Source organism: Necator americanus, chromosome V (assembly GCF_031761385.1).
Source record: "Necator americanus strain Aroian chromosome V, whole genome shotgun sequence".
Classification (NCBI taxonomy): Eukaryota; Metazoa; Nematoda; class Chromadorea; order Rhabditida; family Ancylostomatidae; genus Necator; species Necator americanus.
Window position 1 is genome coordinate 35753816 of NC_087375.1, and position 12414 is coordinate 35766229.

Genomic DNA, 12414 nt, shown 5'->3' on the forward strand with positions numbered 1-12414 from the left:
TTTCCCCAATCGTCGTTAATTACTTTCACATTTCCGCAATCCTGGCATTGGCACGGATCCCGCGGATTTATTTTCGTGGAAGGGAGAGGTGTTTATAGGATTTGTGCTAATTTCTCGAAATTGGACGAAACGTTTATTATATTCGTAATTGCTAGGATATTTAGAACATTTTGGTATCCCACATCGTATGTGAATTCGAAATTTCCATTCTCTTTGGAAATTTACAACAGTGCTATTATATTGAGGGTTAATAAAAAGCCATATATTTCTAGCTATGGAAAATCTGCTCAGAAGTTTTCCACTTGTACAATTTGTTCTTGAGAATAGTTCGAATTTTATGTTCCTATCCTGGAAAATGTTTGTTTTTTGTGCTATAATCCGTATTTCAAGCATGTCGAACATATTCCAAATACCTTAAATTGCTCTCAGCTTGGGGAGGGAAAAACTGAATTCGAAAATGTAGCTTTCAATTGAGCTGAGTTGGAGAACTAAAGTATGCGTTTTTGTTTTTACCGGAATGGAACTACGGTAACTTTATTAGGTATTTATAAACTCTTTATTTGTGCTTTCCACCGTAATATTTGGCTTGAGACGTAACGAAGACCGTCCATTTTCGGAACGGATCCTTAATACACATCACGTGGTTTTACGGGAACAGTTCCGATCCCGTAAAACCACGTGCGAAAAAAAAAATCCCAAGACTATTTTGACAGAAGTCTGTCTCAGAGTATCCGCATAGATGCCGGCCGTCCCTGGAACTCGCTATTCATCTAATGCCTCGAGGGTTATTCCGCATCGTTTCTCATAAAACTACTTCCTCGCCTGTTGTTGGTTTACTAAGAGATCAACGAACCCCGTGAACGTTGGAGGACTTCGGTGCGTATGTGCCATGTGCACGAATCCACGATTGACAGCGAGAGAGGAGAGCGAGTAACAGATGTGGCCAACGACGGTGGCGGAACGGATGCGCACAATTTGCATTTCATCTATGGTTATCGAACCGCTAACCGCCGTTTTATTCCACAAACTCGCAACGTTGACGAACTCCCACTGGATTTTTATTTGTTTATTTAATTATTTCTTTTTTTGTATTTGAGAGAGATCTGAAAGAAAAAAAGCACCTGTTGTTCCTTTTATTCACACTTTCATCATGGAAAATATTTATATATATATATATATATTTATTTATTTATTCATATATACACCAATAATGCACCATATCTTAACAAGACGTCTGATTCCAATTTTATTATTATTTTGTTACTTATTTTATTTTATTTTGTTACTATTTATTGTTATATTATTTTTAATTATTTTATCTACTTTATTATTATTTTATTTTATTTTATTTTTTATTATTTTATTATTAGTTATTTTCTTTTCCAAGTGACAGTCCTCAATCCTCGTGATGGTTTTTAGAAATGACCTTTTTTATTGTTATTTTATTATTATTTATTATTATCACATTTATTTATTTTGTTATTATTTTATTTTGTTTTATTTTTTTATTATTTTATTATTAGTTATTTTTTCCCAAGTGAGAGTCGTCGACCCTCGTGATGGTTCCTAGAAATCACCTTCTTTTGCCCATTTACCGTAGTTATTAAGAAAGAAAGGATTAAGAAAGAAAGAAAGAAAGAAAGAAAGAAAGAAAGAAAGAAAGAAAGAAAGAAAGAAAGAAAGAAAGAAAGAAAAAGAAAGGTTTGATTTTTTATATTTTCTCTTTTGTGGATCTCCTCTCTTTCTTTTTTTCTTGTTCCTCCTATATCGATAGCTGTTTCCGACAGAGAATGGCTGTTGTTGAAAATATGAGTAGTGGGATAACTGCAGGCTGCTCCACGTGAAATGTGACGGGCTTTGGAAAATCCATTTTCGTGCATTTTTTTGTTTTTTTCTGTGCTTTGCTGTAGTTTTAGTTCGTTTTTCTCATATTTTTAATCCTATTCTGGTCAGTTTTATTCTCTCCTTCTAAATACAGATCGTATCGTTTGTGGACCGTCCAGAAATAGTCGTTATGTACAAATTGTTCGGATTGTTCGTTTCCGAGATTTCAAAGACGTCCAGACTGCATCGAGAGCGTACACATTGCCTTATAAAGTGCTTCAAAGAAATGAAATGATCTAAGAAAAATAAACCGGAGAAGGTTCGCGCGCATCCTCAAAAATTTCTGGAAGAAATTGGATGGTTGTATTGAAGCTAAAGGCGTCATTTTGAATGTGACATGTGAGATCGTATGTGGAGTTTTTCGCTTATTGATAATTATATTAATTTTTTAGAATAATTTTCGACTATTAATAATTATATTGATAATTGACTCGTATTGAAAAAATTTCTTATTTGGACTCACTGGCGCAAAGTTGTGGGTAGTTTTTTTTTGCGTCACACGTCATGTGGACCATCCTGTAGTCATTCCTTTTCTGAATGAAAAATGAAAATATCCATCGTAAAATTCTCAGGAACATGGCGTTGACTTACGGATCTTTTCACGTTTTCCACGTTCGATCTCCCGTTGAGTATCGGATCGTCTGGACTTCGCTTCGGTCTAAGTTTTGAATATTTACATAGTACAGTAATATATAGGTTATCCTTCCATTCGAAGGTGAGAAAAAAATTGAAGGGGATTTATTTTTAAAAAAAATTTATAACAATTAAATTAAAAAATTATAATAATTAATTATAATTTAAAAATTTAAAAAGAAAAATAGAACCAATAATGTCGACAAAACAAGGCTTGTAGATTTTAAAAACATGCATAAATGACAGAAATATTGAGATTTCCCTGGTAAAAGGAAATTTTGGGGGTGGAAAAAGTTGTAATGATGAGGATATGTATTGATTTCAAGGCAACTAATTATGATACGCTGATACGTAATTTGCGTAAACGCAAATGTCCTAGTGTTCGATTTGCGGAATCACATGATTCTGAGCTGAACTATCCATGATTCCACAAGCGCGGCAATGAATACGCGCCAACCATCTTTTCTGACGTTTCAGGTAAATTTTCAGGAAAGTGAGCGAGCAATGCTCGACCATTTAACAACCACTATATTCGTTCTATCCTGTTCTTTCTATTCTATTCTTTATTTTTTTCCATCCGTCAATTTGTCCAGAAAAAAGAACTGAAGTTTCTAAATATATGAGGTGTAATCAGGCCAAAGTCTTGCTACTCTTTGTGTCACACTAGGTGCGTGTAAATTTTATTGCTTTCCTTTAAGGACTCTGAATAATCAACTCTCTAAAATTCTACTCTTTACCTCTGAAAAGCTAATCCTAGAGTCTCACCCTAGTACTTAGTAACAACCCATTGTAGATAATCGTTTTCTAGAAATTTCCTCTTTTTTCAAAGGAAACATATGAGGCGGAGCATTCATTTTGTTTCAAGCGACACGCAGCATTTTCCTCTTCTAATGTTCTTTTCCTCTAATGTCCTCTAATCTCTTTTTCCTTTTTTGAAAAAAAAACCGAAAAAAAGAAAAGAGAACTTGCGATTTTTGCTGAACTCCAAGCTCCAAGAAATTCGGAAACAGATGACAATTTTTTTCCTATCTGAAATCCTATGAATTAATCCCTACCACTATTTGTATTCTTAGCGAATAAACATCTGTAGCTTCCTATCGCTTGAAAAGTATACGGTAGTAACAAACACAAGAGCTCGCTAAAAGAAGCTGCTCTGGGCAAATAAATCGAAAGTGTTTCAAAAATGTCAACGAGTTCCATTTTATTCCACTGCAAAGGACAATAGTAAACATTTGTCATGGAATAGTTCATTATTTCTACACTGAACGTAAGCGAACAGCCGTTCAACAGCTTTTTGGACAAAAGGTAGTAGGGCAGATTACCTTTTCAATACTCAGTTCGTAGAAGAACTTTTAAACACAAAATCACGTACTATATTACGATTCACAGTCGGTGCCAAACTTTTTGTGCCATAGCTCAGCGCATTGCGACTGCTCTGCGGACGGTCGCGGCGGCGCGGTGCACATCTTCGTCCAAAAGCAGTTTTACGCCACCTTCTGGCCGGCGTAGCCTCAATGGAGCTACAGAGAACGGTACTAAAAAATTTTCTCGATCCCGAATGACGGTGAAGTAGCGAACGAAATGAGCAGAAAGAAGACAAGGAAAAAATGGCAGAAAAAAAGAGAGATCAGAATTTTTCTCTCTGGTTTCGTATGTACTATTCTGGTGATTGGCGCACTTCACTGTAAATCAAACTCTTCTGTTTTTATGTCCAGCAAAAAAAATCAGGAAAAGACCATTGCCTATTAAAAAATCAAATTAAAAAACATTAAATTAGAATTTAAAAAATAAATTTAAAAATTAATTAAAATAAAAAAGACCTAATGAGTTGTGTTTTTGCTCTGAGATTTGTTCTAAAGAGTATTATATGGTTTCTCTACAACCCAACTAGATCTAGTGGAAGCCATCCGGATCAACGTAATGTTTTATTATCATTATTTTGTATTGCTGGATGGAGCAAAAAACACCTTTTTACCAGTCGTTAATTCGATATGCGGACTCTTTTGATATTTTATGCAAAAGTACAAGGAAACTGCAGCATTCTTGAGTGAAATGTCTGGCGAAAAATTATAAGAAGAAGCCTTGAGCTGTGCTCATCGCAGTCATTCCATTATCATCTTGCATTCTCCTTCTCCGGGTGTGGGCTCTGGCATAGTGCTGCTGGACGACAGCATCTTTTTGCAACGTAGGGAAAGCTTTTGCCATCTTTTTAAATGTTTTTATTCCAATCGCAAATTTTTACCCTAAAAACAAGAAGAGAAAAAGAGAGGAAGCAGCACTCGGTGAAAATAAATGATGAATAAATATTAAATGAGAGGAAAGAAGATACTTTATACTGAGATAGTCCAATTTTCTCGTTTGTGTTCCACGTTTTTTTACTTTTGAATGGAGATCGATTACTGGGAAAAATTCTTGTGACTTCAAATAGTGGCGACTTCCTTGTCGGGCCTGGAAAAGAACGGGAAAGAGAATCAGGCTACGGATACTATTGAAAAAGAATAATCACATTCTACGAACTCATCTATCGTATGTAATCGCTCCTTCTCTTCATTTATTCGCCTCTACTTTCTCTCAGTTTCCTATCATCCGATCATTATTATCAATACTCACCTCCGATGAATGATTGGATGAACTGAATGGGTTTTTCGGACATCCGCCTATTTATTTCTTATTTTTTATTTTCTATCCGCTGAAATAAAACTATGCAATGCTGAGGAAGAGGAATGAAAACGCCAACATAAGCGAGGCACCTGTTTTTGTCTTTGCGAAAGAGAATTCAATGTTCTTTTTATTTTTTAATTTCAAAGTGTCGGGTTCATTATACTTGATAATTTTTCCCAAATGCGTCGTGAAGACTTCAATTTACCTCCCGGCAGTTCATTATTCTTTCCATTCAGGAATTACTGTAGGGAAAATCTTCTTCTGAAAAAAGCGGTTTTCACTATTTCCTAACTTTTTTTCGATGTACCAGTCTTGTTACGCTTGTGCACAAAAATTTTTGATCCGAGAATATTTGCATCTTATTACTAACAATTTCATGGATTTTTTTTAATTTAATAATTTTTAATATATAAGTTTAAGAATGAATTAAAGAATTTAATAATAAGTTTAATTTTTAACAATTGGCTGCTTAAAGGTGATTTTAATGCACTTGATTGTTGCAGTCCACAGGTTTAGTCCTAAAATCGGTTGATAAAGAGGAAGAAGAGGCACAGCATCCTGAAATGCTCTATGAATATATTAAAATGAGTTTCTAGGACACCAGTCGGGAGTATTCGAGCCGTTGGGTTCGATTTTACAATTTTTTAAATTTTTCTTCCTAAAAATATACTTTGTTAGGTAATTAACCTTGAAAGTAACAAAATTTTTCCGTGTGACCACTTTGCAGCTACAAAATATTGCAAAGCTGAGTTAATGTACCGTTAAAAAGAATTAAACGATCACCCTCGTTTCAAAGGAATTTTTCATTTGACAAAAAGCGAAAAGGGCGCATTAGAGTGTCTCCAAGACGTCATTCAGGCCAGTTTCAGAGGGTTTGAGAGTTTTTGATGGAATAATTCTTGAAAAATGAGTTTTGAGGTAAAAATTGTGATATGTTTTGTGGATAAGTAGACATATTAGAGGTTAGGAAGTGCACATCCGAGCGTTCCGAGTCCATTAATTGCTAAGTGCCTTTAAAGAAAAGTCCGTCGCTATTCTTACGATGATGATTGTCATGTTCATGAATGAATAGTAGCTGCTATTCTCTATATGAGAGCGCTTTCACGATCAAACATCCACAATTGGTGCATTACTGCGTAATTATAGCAGAATGCTTATGTTTTCGTCCACCGGGCCGCGATTCTACGAGGCCCGCCCGCCAAAAGATTTCGGCTCTTTACGTACCTGCAAAGCTGAACTCCACCGACCTGCCCACCATCCTTGCCGTTGTTCATCTGATCCGTCGTTGTACATTGAAACCATTTCCCTTTATGTTTTTTTGTTATACCAACGAGGTTTAGGTGAAACTTTTTTATTGGCCTGACGTTTCGACAAACTCGTCTTTTTCAAAGGCCAGTTTCACCGACTAACGGGGTTGGTAAACCACCACGTTCTTAAAAATTGTCACCAAGGCGAATGAGCCATTTCCCTTCACCTATAAAAATGTCACTTTAGTCGTAAAAAAGGTGCGTAATTTTCTTTCGGGAAAAATTTCATCGAGATTTCTACAGAAGTTATCTTTTTCGAAAGTCTCTGTAAAACGATATTTATTTATTTATTTATTTGTTTATTTATTCACATACACGAATGGTGCACCAAAAAAGAAAAAAAGGAAAGGTTATAGCGCAAGTTCTGAAATCTGTATTATAAGAAGAGCTCTACTGCATTTTCCTCTGTCTTTCTTACGATAAAATAATTTTACGATAAAATTTTAATGTTAAAAGGATAAGAGGATAAGATCTCCGGCGTATTAATCCACTTGAGATGATTGGACGACAATGAGTTTTACGGGGATTCGGAATCGCTGAGATTTTTCAATGATTTTTTAATGCGTGTTGGCCTATACAATAAATTGCGGCACAACAAATGATCAAGATTGATTTTATCCTCCCAGAGAAGTCTGGCACCAATTTATCGATCCCGGAGGGATGAAAGGCTTGGTTAGCACTAGGGCTGTTTCGAACCATCGATCATCGACCGTTGAGCCGCAACGGACTTCTCACCGACTGCACCACACCCATCCTTTCGCGTCATATAATCGTTCCTAACATGAAACTACCGTAATTCTTCCACTATCTTGATGCAGTGAAATCAGCTGCATTGACTTGCTATGTGTTTTCGATATGAGAAGGGATTTTGAGTGGGAATTTGGCGTTTCAAAGAGCGAAAATGGAGGAAAAAGGCGGAAAATTTGAATTAAAAGGATTAAAAATTAAATAGAAGCAAAAGCGCCACTATTACGTGTATTATGCGCGGGATTGTTCCGTAGCGGTGAAGCATGAACACATCCTGTAGCACGCTAGTGTCCACCGTTGTTTCTTTAAATTTTACGGTCGCCGACGCGATTAATGCAAGCATAATTATTTTTAATATATTTCCAATGTTTTTTTTTCGTTTTTACATTTTACTGAGTAATCGACAACAAAAAAAACTACATCTCATCTCCAATCACCTTTCCACTCGCATATTGACCAATAGCAAGTTCTCGAAAATGAAAAATATAAGCGTTGGGTGTATTTCTGAAATTTTCATATCATGTCAACAGACTAATTTAATTTCATAGATATTACGTTTGCTGGAAACTGGTTACAAATGAAGCTGAGGAACGATTTCCCCGATGGTTCACCTGATTTACGGGAGTTTCGCTAGCAATTTCAACAACTGATAGATATTGGTAGAAATTAGAAGTATTAGCCAAAAACAACATCATCCATTTTATTTTTTATCTTTTTTTATTAATTATTATTCTTTTTGAGGAAAAATAAAGATGCAATATTTTATTTTTTTTACTTCTTTTGTTCTACTCAATCGCTGCATAGCCTTAACCAGAAACAAAGTTTTTTTTATGTTGAATCCTAAAAGAAGGCCGTAAGGAAGAATGTACCATAGCTCAGCACTTTTTGATGTGAATTTCTAACCATTTTCTTAAATGGGAAGAAATTTTTATAAACGGGTTCAATCAATACTAGATATTTGTCTTAAAAATTATATGTATTTCCGTGCATTCGAAAACGCGCTGAAGCTTATTAGTTAAATTTTCTACTTTTTTCTTCTTAACAAAAAGAATTGACGCATTAACGGAATGTTTCCTGGATAAAATTCTGTGCTGCAAGCGCATCAGTCGATATAAAGAGGCAGAATACTTGTATCCATCTTGATAAGAGCGCTGAATTAGAAATGCAGTAGACTCAAACCCACTCAAATTTGCAGTCCTTTATTCGATTTCGCTTTTTTTTCTCCTTTTTGTGAAAAGAAGTATTAGAATTTTTTCTGCAGCAACACACGTCATCCTCTCATTTTCCTCTTTTTTCCATTTTCTTCCAGTTCCTCAGCGCTACCTCAACGATTCCGTGTTCATTTGATGTGCAGCGCTCCAAAACGTGCGTCATAAGGAATAATTTAGCAATCAGCATGCTACTATGTCGTCAAAAATGTCTGACGTTTTTCCGAAATCTCTGACCTCCTCAAGGATAATTTTTGGTCACCTAACCATATATGTGATAATAAGTTTTTTTATTATTATTTTATTCCAAAAAGAATATAGATCTTGTAATTTATTACCAATTTCTGCGCTTCAATATAAGTTTTCCCAAAATTAAAAATATGTGCATATGCGAATAAACAAGTAAATAAACAAACCATGTAAATAATATACAAATGTAGATGCATGAATAAATTGTAAGAGTGCTTTTGCTGTCTCAGGAAGGAGAGTAAAGTAAGTTCTTCAGTTAGAGACGGAAAGTACAAACTCACTGAAAACGAACGTTGTAAAATTGGATTTTATTTTAATTTTAGATTTTATTATTTATTGACATTTATTTTCATTTTCATTTTTAATTAGGAATTTTTCCCATTCGAGCACTTCCCTTGGACCTTCTGAGATTCACCTTCGAGTTCAGGTTTTCCTTCAGTAGGATTCTTTTGAAGAGCTATAAAACTGTTCAATAATTAATAATAATTTAATATTTAAAATCATCGGGATTTAAATTTCTCGATATATGTTTCTAAAACAGTATTTCTTAACAAAACCAGACAATCTAAAAAAACCTACTTAAATGGTACCTGAAGCAGTTCGATCGAATTATTCGAAAATTATTTTGAATACCTTCAAAAATATTTCCCTGTTTGTTCTTTCTCGTACATATAATATACACAATGTATGATGTGCACATATGGATAAAAGGATTTAAATCAACTATGCAGATGATGCAAACAAAAGTTTAATAACAGTAAGTAGTCACAGAAAAACTGATGAAGGCATTTTTCCCCCTTGGCTTCAGCTTCATTTTACAAAGTTCAGCCCTCGTCCTTACTTCTTCAGGATTCCGTTCGGGTTTTCTTCGCGAAATCCAGCTATTATGTCAGGTTTATTTACGTAGATTCCCTACTACAATGAACCTGGCCTCGAATTTGAGAATTTCAAAATTAAATTCAGTATAAATTTTAAATTCTCAAACACGAAGAGTCAAATTTGATTTTTTCAGTTCAAATAAAATTTCAAAATTCCTCTTTCTTTGAATTTAAACGAACGAGAGAATTGGATAATTATTCATATCTCATTCGGAAATAACTGCTTTGCTTTTTTTGATCCCGGATAATAAAGGATAATACATCTGAAAATAACTCCTCTGTTTTTTTTTAGATAATAAAGGCTATAGCCGCAGAAGGTACCATTTCATACAAGTAATGTAGTCTTTGTTTTGTTTTTTTTTTCTGGCCACGCAAATGTTGACCAATCCCGTATACCCCAAAGCAATTATCTCGATATTGATTCGAGGAGGTGCATACGGGGCTATGACTATGAAAAACTATCTATACAAATGTAATTTTGTTATTGATACATTTTTCCGCTTTATTAGCACTTGAACAATTCTCTTTTGGCCTCAGCCGAAACACAAAAGAAGGATTTTGAACGAACATTCAAATTCGACTAATATTTTCCCGTTAATGGCAGGTGTAGCGCAGTGGGTAGGGGGTTCGGCTGTGAATACGATAATCGATGGTTCGAAATCGTCTCGGTGCCAACCAAGTTTTTTCTTTTACTTTTGTTTTTTCCTAATTGCGATACAAATTTATTGATCCCTCCGAGGTAAAATACCGAGGGTAAAATCACTGATGTGATCATTTCGTTGTTTTAAAGCATACGTTCGTTAACCTCAAACGATTCTGAGAGTGACGCGGATCAAAACGTCATGCCGTCACGTGTCAGAAGACGTTCATCGTCATCGTGTCGTGCAATTTTCTTATCGATGACGTTAACTGGATAGAGATTACGGTTAAAAAAAAACCCAATGGAACGGGTAGGTGCATTCCCATAGGGGCTGGTGAACGCTGTGCACTTCCTCCTTCTATTCATCACCGATTCGATGAAGTCAACTTCTTCAGAAGCTGAAAACTCAACGACGTACATACAAAGTATGTTCCCGAATACAACATATGCTTTTATACTTTTCAACCAGGAAAGAAAAATACAAGAAAAATATTTTTTAGGTCGTAATTATCGAACTCCGAATTCGTATTCGTTTTCTGGACGCCTACTGAACGCTCATTGTATTTTGTTTTGCAAAACTTCACGCTATCTAAACCATCGAAGCTTCGAGAATTAATTCTTTTTTTTTTTGCGCGCGCGCCCGCGACGAGAAAACTCCCCCGTATTGCATCAGATATGTGGACTTCCCCGTCAGTAAATACGTTTTGATCCGACAGCTCCGACAGCCCTCTATCAGAATTAAAATTTCTGCTATTTTTTCTTACGTTTTACATTCTCTTATTTCCTCATTTTTATCATTTTCTCATTTTTATCTCAGAATATATTTTGAAGTTGCGGGTCTATGATCATAAAAAAAAATAAAAATAAAATGAAAACATTTATTTTTAATGTTTATTTTGGAATTTAGAAAATGTTCAAACCATGAACTACGATATCTAGCAGTTTTTTTTTGGAAGCGAAAATTCTTCGATGTGAAATCCTCATTTCTTTTCAAAAAAAAAAACACCTCCAAAAACAAGAATTTCTACAGAAGTACGGTAAGTACGGTAAAGTTGAAGGTAGTACCCACTACCAATCTATTTATATTCTTTCTATGATGAATTTCCAACGATTAATAATTAGCTAATATTTTGCGAACGTAAATTATTATCGTAAACGTAAATTATTATCGTAATTATTATCGAAAAGTCTGAATCCATCGATGTAGTCACATTTTATGAAGAAATATGCGGATTTCCACCTATCAGTATATTTCCGGGCTTATTTCGAGGTGTCCAGGAATCCAGAAATAATTTAGTAAGCGCTGTCAAATTAGTTGATTTCACTTTGAGCGCATTTCTATTCGCAAGTTTTTATCACCGGCACAAACTTCTCCGTAAGAATTAAATTGAATTAAGAAATGTAAGAATTTTTCACATATGACGCTTGAAAATACAGTAGTAATCAATTTTTTTTCTTCCGCTAAGTATTAAATGTGACAAACCCACGAGTATTACATGTCTGTGGTAACGTGATACCAGTAAGTCGCATGCAAATATCACTTACAATTCTTTCTCTTTTTTTTTTTGAAAAGTCTTGCATGCTATTCTTTTTTTAACTTTAGTGCTTTGCTTGGATTTCTGATTTCCTCAAATCCTAATTTACATTCCGGTTTTATTTCAATTTCTAAGTACCATACTTCCTTCACTTTATTCTACGTACTTGTTTATTGTCTTGGTTGTTTGTTGTTTACTTGGACCTACGTTCTTTGGTCTTCAAATCCTAATTTCCATTATTCAGTTATATTTAATTCTGTCTGCGTGGACATTCATTCGTGTATCATTTTCATCTCATCATCCCGAGATTTCAGAAAGAAGTGAGGACTTGAAAGTCGTTGTAGAATTTCTTCTTAATTTCCTAATTTTAAGCTCCTAATCTAATTTTGACGGCTAATTTCAAAATCAGGTGCGGGTGTGGCGCTGTCGGTTAGAGGTTCCGCTACATGCACGATCGATCGGAGGTTCGAATCCCCTCTAGTGCTCACAAAGCCTTTCATCCATCCGGGGTCGATAAATTGGTACCAGACATGTCTGAGAGGATAAAAACACCGACTTGACTCATCGGCTAGCCCCCGGAAGTCATTGCATATGCACGTTCGTAAACCTCTAGCGTTTTTGAATCGAAGTGAACGTGATGGCGCAGGTCCCAAGCGGATTGATTAACGCCAG